This window comes from Camelus ferus, chromosome 34 (assembly GCF_009834535.1).
Source record: "Camelus ferus isolate YT-003-E chromosome 34, BCGSAC_Cfer_1.0, whole genome shotgun sequence".
Taxonomy (NCBI): Eukaryota; Metazoa; Chordata; class Mammalia; order Artiodactyla; family Camelidae; genus Camelus; species Camelus ferus.
The window spans coordinates 6,232,186-6,245,876 of record NC_045729.1 but is presented as its reverse complement, the minus strand read 5'-3'; the positions used below and the strand labels follow the sequence as shown (position 1 = coordinate 6,245,876).

The window sequence follows — 13,691 nt, the reverse complement described above, 5'->3', positions numbered from 1 at the left end:
CCAACATTGAAAAAGTTCTTTTTCTTCCCTAATGGAAGTCTTCAAATATTGCCATTATAAAGCTTTCACCCTGACTAAAAGATTTTTCCTCTTTCCCTTATATGAAATAATAGTTAAAGAAATAGCTTCAGGCTGAACCACTACGTTTTCACTTCAGTAATAAGAAACTATAACTTCTTTTTTCTTCTTAATTTGATATAATCATTTAGACAGTTATTTGAGGTTTGTGCACAAAGAAAATGAATATATTTTGTTTCTTTATTCAGGAAACAATTCCAGTAACAACTAATTTTCCTGTATGACTATGGATATCAATGCTGGGTTTTGTGGGGTGGTATTCAGAAGGCATTGATTCAATGTCACTTTAAGAGTGTCTTAACCTAGAGTCCATGGATTGCTATGAAATCTACTGATTTCTGGAATTATATGTGAAATTTCACGTGTATATACCATTAAGACCATTCTTTTTTGCTGCCTACCATGCATGCACCCTCCTTCTGTTAACAGTACCCCATCTCCCTTTGCGATACAATCCTAACACCTAGTCCACGGAAAATGATGAAGCTGACACCATCTCCTGCTCCAAGAGAGATGCACAGGATTATCCTCACCTTGTTAAAGTGAATTAGAGCTAAGAGACTTTGATAGGGCTTCTAGCAAAGCGATTCTCTCTTTCTCCTGTTCGAGCGGAAGCCTGAGGCCTGAGAGGATGTTCCCGCCGACACAATGCTACAGCCACCACCTTGCCCTCGAATGAAGCCAGCGACTGAAGCCGCATCAGCAGAAACCGAGACATGGGGGAAAGAAATGTCTTGCTTACATTATTTTAATCCAGAAGTTAGCTCTGTGCTGAGACTTTCCATATTTTAATAAATAACACATACACACACACGCACACATTCAGACCATCTTACTCCACAACATTTGCATAGCTGACTCCTTCGGCGTAACCACTACTGGCTTTCTCTGACCTTTCCTATCTAATACATAAATTCCCCACTCTGTACTCTACGCCTGTCCACCCTACCTGTCTTTAATCTCACTACATATTGTCAAAATCATACGCCACATGCTATTTCTTAATTTGATACACAGGAAGTTGGTCAATTTCTAGTCCTTTTCAAAGTCTACACAGTGCAGGATTATTTTCCTGGAGAAAGAAAGAGACAGGAAGAGAAACAGTGAGAGACAGAGACAGACAGAGAGAAAGACAGAGAGAGATGGAGGGAGGGGAACAGACTTTAAAAACAAGATTCAAATAGAGGGCCGTGTAGTCAGTTTCATCAAAGTTGGAAGAAATTAAGATTTTGATCAGATACAGAAAGGAAATATAGTTTAGTTAAGCAAATACCTCTAGCACAGATTAGGAGGAACGGATTTTTATGCATTTTGACCTCCGTTCCAACCAGGCTTAGTTAAAATTACGGGGCCCCTAAAAGTAACTGCTGAAGTTTGGAAACACTTGCCACTTCCTTTGAACTGGCTCTATAAATGCCAAGAGAGAGTATTTTAGATTAAATGAATAGATTAATAAACACCTTTGGAATATCCATTATTAAGGTTGATTTATGTTCTCTTGCTGGCAGTAATTCAAGAAAATGCCATGCTATTCCAAAAATATTGCATGTCATTCTCACCACTTTGCCAATGTTACGACACCGTCTAAGTATTACGATATCTATATTCTTTCGCCATAACTATACACAAAAGCCGATAGATATTAAACCACTTCAAGTTTGCACAGGCATCAACACTCATATTTATAACTCTGATAAATGGCCTTTCATTTGTAAATTTATAGTGTATCCATAATTTCTTTAGGGAACCAAGAGGTTCATTCAAAAAACTGCCACAACATTTATCTACACAAAGATGATGGATATGGTTTATGAAATTAAATACTTTCAAAAATTAAAATCATATTGCCAAGTAAAAGGACACGTTCTTTCCTGGTTTATTCACATTTTTGAATGATTATAACTGCACTCTCAGCAGTTACAATGCTTAATCTAGATAGCGTTTTAATATATTTATTAAATATGTCCAAATATATAGTTGTTGGGGCTGTGTAGCATCAGTATGAGCTCCTGGGCATCAAGTTCACTTTACTTTATTACTTTATTTTCTAATTCTATCCTTCTGTAATAACCTACAAAATATATAAACTATCCTTAGAATATAATATTCCTTATTTGTATTTACTGCACGGACTGTATTTAATTTTTTAGAACTACTTACTCCCAGCAAACTGCATGGTTTATTGTAAACATAGACTATTGCAAACTATAAATTCAATAAAATTACTTAAATAAAATACATGTTGACCAAAAATCAACATTAACTTAATAAGGAGTCCTGCTTTATCCCAATATAGACTTTGCTCAATTGGAAAAAATCAATGAAGAGAAGGTGAAAGATAATGATTATCACTAAAGTAACCAGCGAAAAGCAGCGCAGTCAGTGTTCCAGGTGTGGAGAAGAAATGCACGTTGTTCCTGGGTGTGATGTGTTCTGGTGTCTTTCCTACTCCTCCTTCACCTGCCATCATTCACTACCGTGAGGGGGAAACATACAAATCTCAGTGCTGTGGGGTTTTCTACAGTAGTTTGACTTTTTAAAAAATCTATCCTATTACTATAGAATCTGATCAACCTGAGTTTAATTACTTGACTTAGTTATACGAACAACGATCTCCAAATTGCAACTTTTAACGTTAGCTCATCCGGTCCAAAAAAAAAATTGTTTCAATCGCTTGTGAAATTTCTATGCAAAAATTTCTTACGCATTGAGTGCTCTGTACTCTGCTTTAAACAAAAGCAATATTAAAAATAAAACACAATAAGCAGTTTACATACCCCAGTGGACCGCTAGCTCCTTGTGGACAGGAACATATTTGTCACCATCTTTGGGTCACCGGAGTCCAGCACAGCACCTAAGATATAACGCACACCCATAAATGTGATTGAATGAATTAGATGATGCAGTGTTGACTGGAATCCACTTGGAAGGTACCAGTTCAATGAAGTAACCATCCTATCTACCAACCTTCTCCCTCTACATCCCACATTATTAAAGTAACAGGGCATACTCTTCTACATTTGAATGACAACTTTATTCTGAAAACTCAATTCTCAAAAATAATTGTTCCTAAATGCTTATGACGTTAAGTATTCTTATTGTCTTTGGTTTTGCAGTCAGGCTGACACAGGTTCAAATCCTGGTTCCACCAATGTACACGGTTTTTTTTTTTTTTTGAAGAAGCCACTTAATCTCTCTAAATCTTAGTTTGTCTTCAAAATAAAGATAATTTTATTATCTTTCTAATAATATTCAAAGGATTAAAGGAAACAATACTTAGCACATTGCCTGACACACAGTGTGCCCTCAAGAAATAACTACTACTGGTATTCTTTCCTCTTTCCTTCCTTCCTCTTCTGATGAGTTAACCTTCACCCCAGAAGAGGTCGGCCTTTGCCTTTGGCTACTGGGAGGTGATCTCTAGGGCCTCCAAGTGTCATGCCTGATAGAAGTGCCTTTGACTGAGGGCTTTGGCCACAGCATAGTCTAACAATGTGACTTACCCTGGGGGCTTTGGGCCATGTAGTATCAATTTTGCCCCCAAAACTACCTGGAGACTAAAAGTATGAACCCAACGCTGACATCCAGGAGGGGCTGGAGATGAAGGGTCATCCATACGAGCAGTATGTGGTCCCATCCCAGAAGGAACTCTGAACACCCAAGGCTCAGTGCGCACCTCTAGCTGGCAAGGTTCCATGCGCATTGTCACTACCAACGCTGGGGAAGTAACACATCCCAACTCCACAGGGGAGGACAATGGAAGCTCTATGTGGTTGGTTCTTCTGGTCTCAAACTCAGCCTTATATACTTCTCTCCTTGGGTGGTTTTAATGTGTATCTTTTTCCCATAATAAACTGTAAATACTTTCACTGAGTTCTGTGAGTACTTCCAGCGAACTTCCAAACCTGAGGGTGGTTTTGGAAACCCCTCAAACGTGCAACTGGTGTCAGAAATGAGAGCGGTCTTGTGTGGAAGACCAGCTCCCTCGAACTCTGCAGCTGACTAACTGTACAGTTGGTTAAACTCTCACAACTTCCTTCTTTAAATCTAGAAAGCCCAAAAGCTTTGAAAAATATCTAACTTACCACGTTAGTGAACTTCACAAAATTCTCACTTAATAGTGAAAATCACTTTGAATTGATGGTGTTTATGTATAGATTGTATATTACTGTTTTATTTTTCCGTGTACAAACAATATAATCCCCATCACCCCTCGTAATAGAGAAAGAAATATTTTGTTTAAGGAATATGAACAGTTGTACTACTTAGACATAAATGACTCACATACAAGTAAAATTTCTAAAAATTAGTAATGGTCTAAAAATTAGTAATAGATCTGTCAAGTTCAGATATTGAAAATTAAGTTATTAACTTCAATCTCTTAAGCTACTAACACTGGATTTCAAACAAAATATTAATTAAATCATATGCTTTTTTTGCTTCTCCTAATGCAGCATGTAAGAGGCTGTTTGTAACCTTGTTTAAAAAAAAAAAAAACTTTTACAAATAATAGTTTGGTAGGCAGAATTTTAAGATGGTCCCCAAATTGCTCCCAATTTGTGAATATGCTCCTTCTGAGAATCTCTAGAGATGTGAATGAGATGGGTTTTACTCCCATGAATAGGTTATATTATCTAACAGTTGACTTTCAAACAGGGAGATTCTCTAAGTGGGCCTAACCTAACCACATAAACCTTTTAAATCTAGGTCGAGAGGTCAAAGACTGAAGAAGATGGGGATTTGAAACATAGGAAGGATCTGACACACCACTGCTGGCTCCGGGATGGAGGGGGCCACACAGCAAGGAACACACACAGCCTCTAGGCATGCGGGAGACCCCTACCTGACAGCCACCAAGGAAAGGGGTCCTCAGTCCTACACACAAAGCACTGAATTCTAATAAGAATGAGTTTAGAAATAGATTTTCCCCCCCAAGACTGTACAGGTAAGAATTCAGCCTGGCCAACCCTGATTTAAGCCTTGTCACACCTTGTGATCTGACACACCTAGTCAAGCCACTGACTCCTGACCTTCAGAACTGAGCTAATAAATGGGAATCGTGTTAAGCCGCTAAGTTTCTGATAATACGATACACACCAAGAGAAAGCGAACACACCCAGGAGCTGAGGGTTCTGCATATATTTTACTGACCTCTCTTCAGTCCTTCACTCTGGAAACCTTATCAGGTACGTGCCGGGTTTCATTAACCACATAAACCCCAGTTACCACTGCCAACACTGAAAAGTCATGGACCCACTCTGAACCAGAAACACAGAAGAGGTACTATGCCATCTGCTACAGACCGAATATTTGTGTCCTCACCACATTCCTATGGTGAAACCCAACACCCAGTATGATGGTATGAGGAAGTGGGGCCTTTTGTTGGTGCCTGGTTCATGAGAGTGGAGCCCTCGTCAGTGGGATTAGTAATCTTGTAAAAGAGACCTGGGGGGCTCCCCATCCCCTTTCGCCAAGCGAAGTCACAGCAAAAAGCCATTTAGGAAGAGGCTCTCCCCAGACACTGAGGGTGCTTGCTCATGGGCTTCCCAGCCCCCGTAACTGTGAGAAATAAACTTCTATTGTGTTGCGCCACCCATTTATGGTATTTTTGTTATAGCATCCCATATGGACAAAGACAAAAATGTACTTATTGCCTCTTCAGTAGATCATTTTGAAAACTCAACTCTGTCTCCTATATGGAAGGCGTTAAGAAGGTAACTCTTAAATATACTGTGAATTATCTCCACATTTTCTTGGGCCATTTTAAGGGTAGGAGTAGGCAGTGATTGTGTCTTCTTGAGGCATATGTGGGAAACCACCATATGCTCAGTGCAGAGTACACAGAATCTCTAAGCACCTGAGTGGGGGTCACTTAAAAAGAATCTCTCCCAGGAGTCTTTGTAGAACATACTACAATTGCTCCTTGTCTCATTCCCTTTTTATTCATTTGCTACAACGCGATCACATTATTTTTTTTTATAAAACGCAAACCTTATTATGTTCTTCTACTGAAAATGATCAATTTCAACGATCTTCAAGATAAAGTCATTAGCTCACTAATTCACTAAATATTTAAGTGTGTACAACATGCCAAGTTCTGTACTATGTGATAGGGGCACAATGATAAGGTCCTGCTCTTCTCTGAGATTTGCACTTCCAAAAATTTCCTTCCCATCTTGTTCAATTAGAAAACTATGATTAATCTTTAATCCCTGGCTCAGCTTCATCCCTCTGGGAAGCCCTCTTTGACCCTCTCGGGCATAATGAGGCACCCCTTCCTTCTCTGTGCCCCCATAAAACAAAGTACCTAATCATATAAGAAAATTTATCAAATTCAGGAAGCAGGTACACTCCGAATTCCTTGTCAGTAAATTACGAATGGGTAGGTCCTCTTGAGAGAAGCCGAAACTGGACTTAATCCCTCCTGTAGGGTAAAATCCACGTGCTATATACACGAGGTGGGAGAGCAGGAGCAAGGCTGGGAAGCAGGGACTGGCCTGCGCCACCCCACACATCCCAGGTGTGCTGCGATGGTGATTCTCCCTTGCTCTCGCATCCTCCATCTCAAGTATGGGTCCCCGGAGGTTTGGCCCAGAGTAGACACTCCAGAATGTAGGCTGGGAGATCAGCTACTAGTTAGAACAAAGGGGCTATTAAACAGCTCACTTAGCAAGACGACAATCCTGAATGACAGAACTCGAGGGTGAAAAGCAGTTAAAAAATTTCCAAACTGGTCTCTGTGAAAAAGCAGAAGCAAAATGTGCACCCTAAACAGATCGAGTCAGTATGGGAACTCTCGGGTACCCAGAGAGGAAGCAGAGAGAAGTCCAGGGCGAGGAGAGAGGCAGAACTCTGAGGCAGGGACCAGGCTCTCTCCATATCTTGATATTTAACCTATAAGGAGCTGGGGCAGGAGAATGTCAGCTGGAGAAGAAGAACCCAAGGGCCTAGGGGCTGACAGTCCTGTTTCACAGACATTACTTGTTAGGGAGGAGCTGGGAGATGCCAAATTTTCCTCAGTGAATCCCTGTTGTAAGCTTTGCACCCATCACCAGGTTGGTGAGGGCGAAATGAGAAAACACAGGTGAAGGAAGGTGCACAGAAAGACTGAGTTAAAATTAGTTATTATACCTCACAGGGTGTGTGCGTGTTCAATGAACTCCAAATTTTCTGTGCTCTGTTCCAGCACCTCTCCGGCCCCAACAAACACACACACAGAGACACACACATACACACACACACACAACACAGGAGAAAGCTGAGAAAGTGCTGGGATGGAGAAAGGAAGAGGGACCTCAAATTCAAGGCAACAGTAGGTCAGCAGCAGCCGCTCTGGCTCAGATCGGGGAGGGGGGTGATTACATCAGCGAGGACAGAGGCCCCCAGCGGTGGGGACACGAGCAGACAGCAGAAGCCAGAAGGATACAGAGGACAACCCCAGTGCAGCCCCAGAGCCAGCACACACACCTGTGACGCTCCGCACTCCCCTGCCAGCCACAATGATACACAAACTCCCCAAAGATGGTTCCTTCAGTGGGTTCAGGGGCAGGACCAGCACGAAGAGCCACCCTCTCAAGGTCATGTAAGTACAATGTTCCCACCTGAGAGGGACGCTTCCATACATTTTAAACCCAAGGTTCCCCTTTCACCCCACCCTCGTCCTGGACCTGGACAGCGAAATAGAGAAACTAGCAGACAGAAAGAGGTGATTTGATAGTAAGGACGCTGCATTATTTTGTGCTATGTTGAGTTCACCCTGCCTTACTTTTCAATCTGCCCAGGAGGGGAGGGACTCAGGAGCAAGCATACATTACAGAAACAGCTCCATTTTTGCTGCATATTAGAGTAGAAGCGGATAAATTCTGACCCAGTTAGATGTGTCCCAAAAATTATTACAATGCCTTCCCAGGTTATTTTCCTATTTAAATTACTTAAATGGTTAACAAAAAAAAAAATCTTTTTTTCTTTATTCCTTTATACCTTCTGTAAGTATATCACATGGACTCCTTCCCATACTATTGAAAGTCACATGTTACCTCACTCAACATAAAGAAGACCAAGAACATCAATTTTTTAAGAGTCAGTAAGAAAGATGATCACTTGCACACCCCTGCCAGCCTCAAGCATCTTTCCTAGTGTCTTCTTGTGAAGTCTGCCCAAAGGACACATGATCTAAAATCTTACATTGCTATAAATCTGAGATACTAAGGTAATTTTTCTAATTTAAATCCTTGAGATATGTGTTGCACTTCCTCTTACAAATTTCGAGAACTTTCACGTGTTCCATTTAACAATTCCATCGGTAGCAGCACGACGTTGGAAACTGCAGCTAGGATCCGAAGGCTTTACCTCCACACTCTATGGGCTGCTGCTGGCTGAGTGCGCTAGGAAAAGTCACTTGATCTTTCACATATTCTATTCATCACATTAAAGGGTAGCCTACACATTTTCCAAAGTTCCATCCTGCTCTAATATTTCTACCACAAGCAGACAGTAACTTCTGATGGCATCTTATTAGCCCTTCTATTTCATGAATGCAATCACAAAAAAACATTAACTGAGTTGTCAATCACAAGCATGAGGAGCAAGAGACAGAGATGAAATGAGACTTGAGTGATCAACAGTAATCATAATCAAACATTGGTATTTTCTAATAGTTCCTCTGAGCAGACGCCATGCTAAGTGCTTCACAGGGAGTACCTGGCTTAATTCTTACAACAGCTCTACGGGACAGATACTTTCATTTCACTCACTTTAGAGATGAGAAAACTGGCACAAGAGATTAAGAAATGTGCTCAAGGTCACAAAGCTAGAAAGTCTTTAGTTAACTATGATGCGCTGATTAGTTGCAACCCAAAGAACTCACCCAAAACACAGTGAACAGCGGAAGACAAAAGAAATTCTAGAATCACTTGCATGTGAGAAATGTTTAACATAATCATTTCTGAAACTAAAGCTAAATAAGAGTATGGAAAAGTTATTACTCAAAAAATTTATTTTCATGAGGTAGTCGTACACAGACGCATGCCAAGTTGGAACCGGAAAGACACATCATTTTTTCATTCATATCACAGGCGAGGGAAATCAGTTTAGGGGGCATGGCAGGACTGCGCCTGGAACCCAGATCTCCTCTTTTCCAGCCCGGTGCTCTTTCTAGTGTGTTCCTAATCCTTTGGGAAAGGCAACAGTGGTCGAGAGTGCAGGCTGTGAAGCCAGATCGCTCTGTCTGAATTCCTGTTCTTCATTGCTAGTGGTGTGAACTTCTGCCTCACTTTCCACACCCGTAAAATATGCGTAGTCATGCCGACCGTATAGGGCTGTTGTGAGAATTAAAGTAATTAATACATAACACACGTAGAGCCATTGCTGGTACCCAGTAAGCACTTCAGTGTCGGTCTTTAGTATCACTGCAAAAAAGGAACAGCGGCAGCCACCCACGAGCACATGGAAGGGAGCAGAAAAGGTGTGTTAACACCATCTGAGAGATCCCAGTCTTTCCCTCTAAAATTTCTATTCCCTGCTCTCCCAGGCACACCATATAGACAACAGGGAGTCCATTTCTGTCATGACTAGAGATACAGGAAATGCTAAAAGAAGTAATTTACCAGCAAAGTTCTAGGGAGAACCCCTTAGCTTGCCGGTCGTTTGCAACAGGATTCTGGAAAGCCACCTCAGCTCTCCAAGTCTGTTTCCTTCTTGGAACTTTCCTATTGAAGGATCCTTCTTGGTGAAGGTGGGGGTGGTTCTCAAGGCTTCATTAATAGCTGAGGCCAACAAGGAGACTTCTGATCCGAACTTTAATAACTCTAGCCCAGTTAACAATGTATCACCTTTAATTACCAAACCTTTTGTTTTCTTGTTTTGCATCAGGTTTCCTGCCATTATGAACTTAGGCATGATTATAGGAAAACAGTATAATCTGCAATTCAGTCTTTCATCTTAAAAGAATTTCCATGGGTGGAGGAAATGGGGAACAAGTTCCCCCAGCTCCAGCCCTTGCAGTGCCCACCACTTGCTCAAGGGATCTCAGCTCTTAAAGGAGGAGCACGGTACAGCTTTAAAATGACTTCATTCCCGTATTTACATATTTTTAATAGGGCTATGATGAATCTCCTTCCGCTTGACTCCTATTTTGAGCTGTGATATTTTAATCTCCATTCTTGCTGCAACTTAGCAGATGAATGTGCAGTGTGACAGAGCTCAGAGGAAATAGTATAAATAAAGCAAAGTGGAGCTATGACATCTCACATTTTATAGCTTTTTTATTGTAGCCGAAGCATAAACAGAGCACAGCTGTGTTATACTTACCGCTGTGAGCACTCCCTCAATCCTTACCCCCTATTGCTTTTAAAAAGACAGTGCCCTTATTCAGAAAGCTTTGGCTGTGGGTAGCATGGCCCCACCAAGGGCAGCCTCTACATTTGACTCAGTTTTCCTCTTTCAGACGTCGATTTGTGGAGTTCCACATCATTCCTCTGACCAAAGACCAATATGCCAACGGCAACCCATCCTGTCCTGCAGCAGAAGCATACCGCCCTTACCTGCTGGAAGATGGGTCCACCACCAAGACTAGAATTTTCACTCTTTCCCAACACACACACTGCACCTAAATAATTTACACTCTCTTAATAGGAGATACATAACTAGCTGGAAGTATTCAAAATAGTGCACTCCCTTAATAAAAGCCCCTTTTAGAATAAAGAAGTTACATTTTTCACTTTCAAATTAACTCTTAATCATGTTTGGGTGAAAGCTGGAAAAGCCAAGAAGGTCAAATACACTGAAAGTGAGAAGAGCGATGCTGAGATGTGCAAAATCATTTCACACCATCATCGGGTTTTAAAATGTCTCAGACTGGCTGGTCACATATTTCATTAAGCCCAAAGGAGACAGAGTCGAAGACACACAGCAAGCACCTTCTACACTCCGGCGAATACGAGGTGAGATGCACAGGGTTGATTAGTCCAGGACAAGCACCTGATCTAAGTAAGAGACTCCAATCACAGTCCTTCCCTGAGATAGTTTAAGTAAAATGGGAAAAGTAGGCAGCTGTAAAATTCCCGAGCTGCCATCAATGGTGGCATTTCCTCCCATATGGAGAAATCTGTATTGAAGCAAAAAAGGGCAAAGCCAACATCCAAAGCATCATGCAGACAGGAGAGGGGGCTCAAGCCCCGACAGAGGATGATTCCCTGGTTCCAACTGTTCCTGAGGCCCATCTACACTCTTGCCTCCCCTCAACTTGGTTATCTGCTTTCCTTGTATTCCCTTCCCCGACAAATTCCAGCTTTTTAAAAATTTCCCTTAGGCTGCCTCAAATTGGGTTTTATCACTTACAAAAAAAAAGAAAAAAAAAAAAGAAAAGAAGAATCCTATTGCACCTTCCAGAAGAAGATTCTTTTTTCAGTTGGGTTAGGATTTATTCTTTCCTTTTCAAATACCACCACACTATTTATGGGAAGGAAGGAAAACCCTCTGGGCTTGTAGAGGAATGCGTAATGAAATTCAAAAGACACATGCATCCAAGTGAAAAGAATATAGGGGCACAGTAGCCTCTACACCCGTGAAGTGAAATTAGAGGCAGGAAGATTGATTTGCATCATCATTAACATGGAAGGAGAAAAGCAGGGGCACACAAGAACCACAAGAACCTCCCCCACTGACGTCCGCGATTGTTTCGAAACAACGGGCCCAACTGGGCTAACGCAGGGGCTACGCTGGTACCCCAAGCTTCTCAGCTATCTATCCGCCCAAAGTTGCTCTTCTGCCAAGCTCATTGTTTACCAAGCTGCCAGCCCAGCCCAGGGATCTGATTAGCAATTTGCACTTTTGTGAGAGGATTAACAGAATTCCTTTGTTTTGATGTCGGATTATCAAACTGCATCTTTAAAGAGGTGTGACCTCATCCAGATTCATAAGCCTGCTCCCTTGAGAATGACTTGAATTTTACTCCACTTGCGCAACATATAATTTCATAAAGGAGTTACTGTCAAAACATGGTACTCAATTCTTGATGTGTGTGAAGCAGCACATTTGTAATGTAAATAACCTCAGAAGTTTTGTGATATTTTAAAATAACCCATCTGGTGGGAAAACAAGGATTTTCAACCCATTTGGTTCCAGCGCTAGTAAATTAGTGTGCATCTAGCTCGTAGAACCCAGAGACAAACCCCGTGCCCTACCAGCGACTCATGAAGTTTTTATATTTAAGGGTGAGTAGTTTAATCGTCCCATCCTCTTGACATTTTCTTAAAAGGAAAGCTGAATGGACAAGAAAGTAAACTGAGGCAACCAAAGAATTTGATGGGCACAGCCAAAATGATAATGATATCAAATTGTTTACACTGCATCGTTTATACACCCAGCTTTCCCCAAATATAAAGATGAACAAGGAAAATACACTAAGAGTTTTGCATTTCTAAGTCTGTTCAGTAACAGGCAACTCATCAGAAAATCCCTGAATTTCCAGCAAAGTTTGAAACAAGTAAAACTTCCAAGGAGGCGGACATCTATAGGGCAGTATGCAACAGGCTGAGAAAAATTAGTCTTCAGACTCTGCACTAGTGTAATTTATACTTGAGATGGCCATCACACACAAACACACACACACACACACACACACACACACAAATGCACAAGAGCAGTCCAGCCTCTGGAAGGCATGCATTACCGGTGTGAGAACCGTACCTCAGGAAGCACATAAACACCCATTCAGGTACAAATGGTAAAGGGCAGTCTGGCCACAACTGATGCCCCAAAAGCCAGACACTGTTGCAGATCAGATAGCAGTTTTTATTCGCTGACAACCTGAAAATTAAACTAACTGATTTGCAAGTGCTTGTCCCGGACAAGCAACCAAAACATCCCATCTCTTAAAGAGCAAACTGGTATAATTAAATATGTGTGTTTATTTTTAATACTAATATAGATCATTACCCTGAAGTTGATAGATTCAGGAATGTTTCTTTAATTAAGTTGGGGAACTTTAAAATTACAGTAAAAGTGTACTAGGGAAGCCCTGATAAACGTGTCAGGTGTGTTTGTTCGAAAGCACAATACACACACACAAGACTATTAAATTCATGGTTCTTAGTGGGCAGTTGTGTGAATTAATGAATTCACTTGGAGAATCCTGTTTAATATAATCAAGTCATGTACCCCAATTTGTAGAGCCTGTGCGAGGAAGGAGAACATATTTTTCTCAAAAATCTCAACTGGGATTCTATGAATCCTCCTTAAACAGCCCTCTCTGATATTTGAAAATAGCCCTTCTATCTGGATTATTTGCTAGTCTTGCCCCACTAACTAAATTAAAGTGTCCTTCAAAAGGTGGACCATGTCTCTTAAGAGCCTGATACACTGTCCTGCACAGTGTGGTATTCAAAAAAGTTGGATAAATACATTTAAAAGACATGTGTTTAATTAACAGGGACAAGATAGATAGTTATCAAAGCAGACACGTACTTCAGGGAGAGCAGAAATGAAAACAAATAATTTTAAAATAACTTGACTTTAACCCCAAAGCTGTCTACATGGAATTCAAGAAGAAAACACTGTGCGTTATTTATGCCGTCTCCAGCCATCAATACAGAGCACCAGCCAAAATCCACCTT

At 41.1% G+C, this 13,691-nt stretch overlaps 1 protein-coding gene across 5 annotated transcripts in view; it reads right to left on the bottom strand.

The window, feature by feature from the left end:
- The window catches only part of SOX5 (SRY-box transcription factor 5), a 903,217-nt gene that overhangs the window by 738,828 nt on the left and 150,698 nt on the right, over positions 1-13,691 (bottom strand). For all 5 annotated transcript variants that reach the window (XM_032473064.1, XM_032473061.1, XM_032473062.1 and 2 more), the window contains exon 3: positions 2,856-2,932. The gene's annotated coding sequence lies outside the window, so the exon portion shown is untranslated. The remainder of the gene's footprint in view (positions 1-2,855; positions 2,933-13,691) is intronic.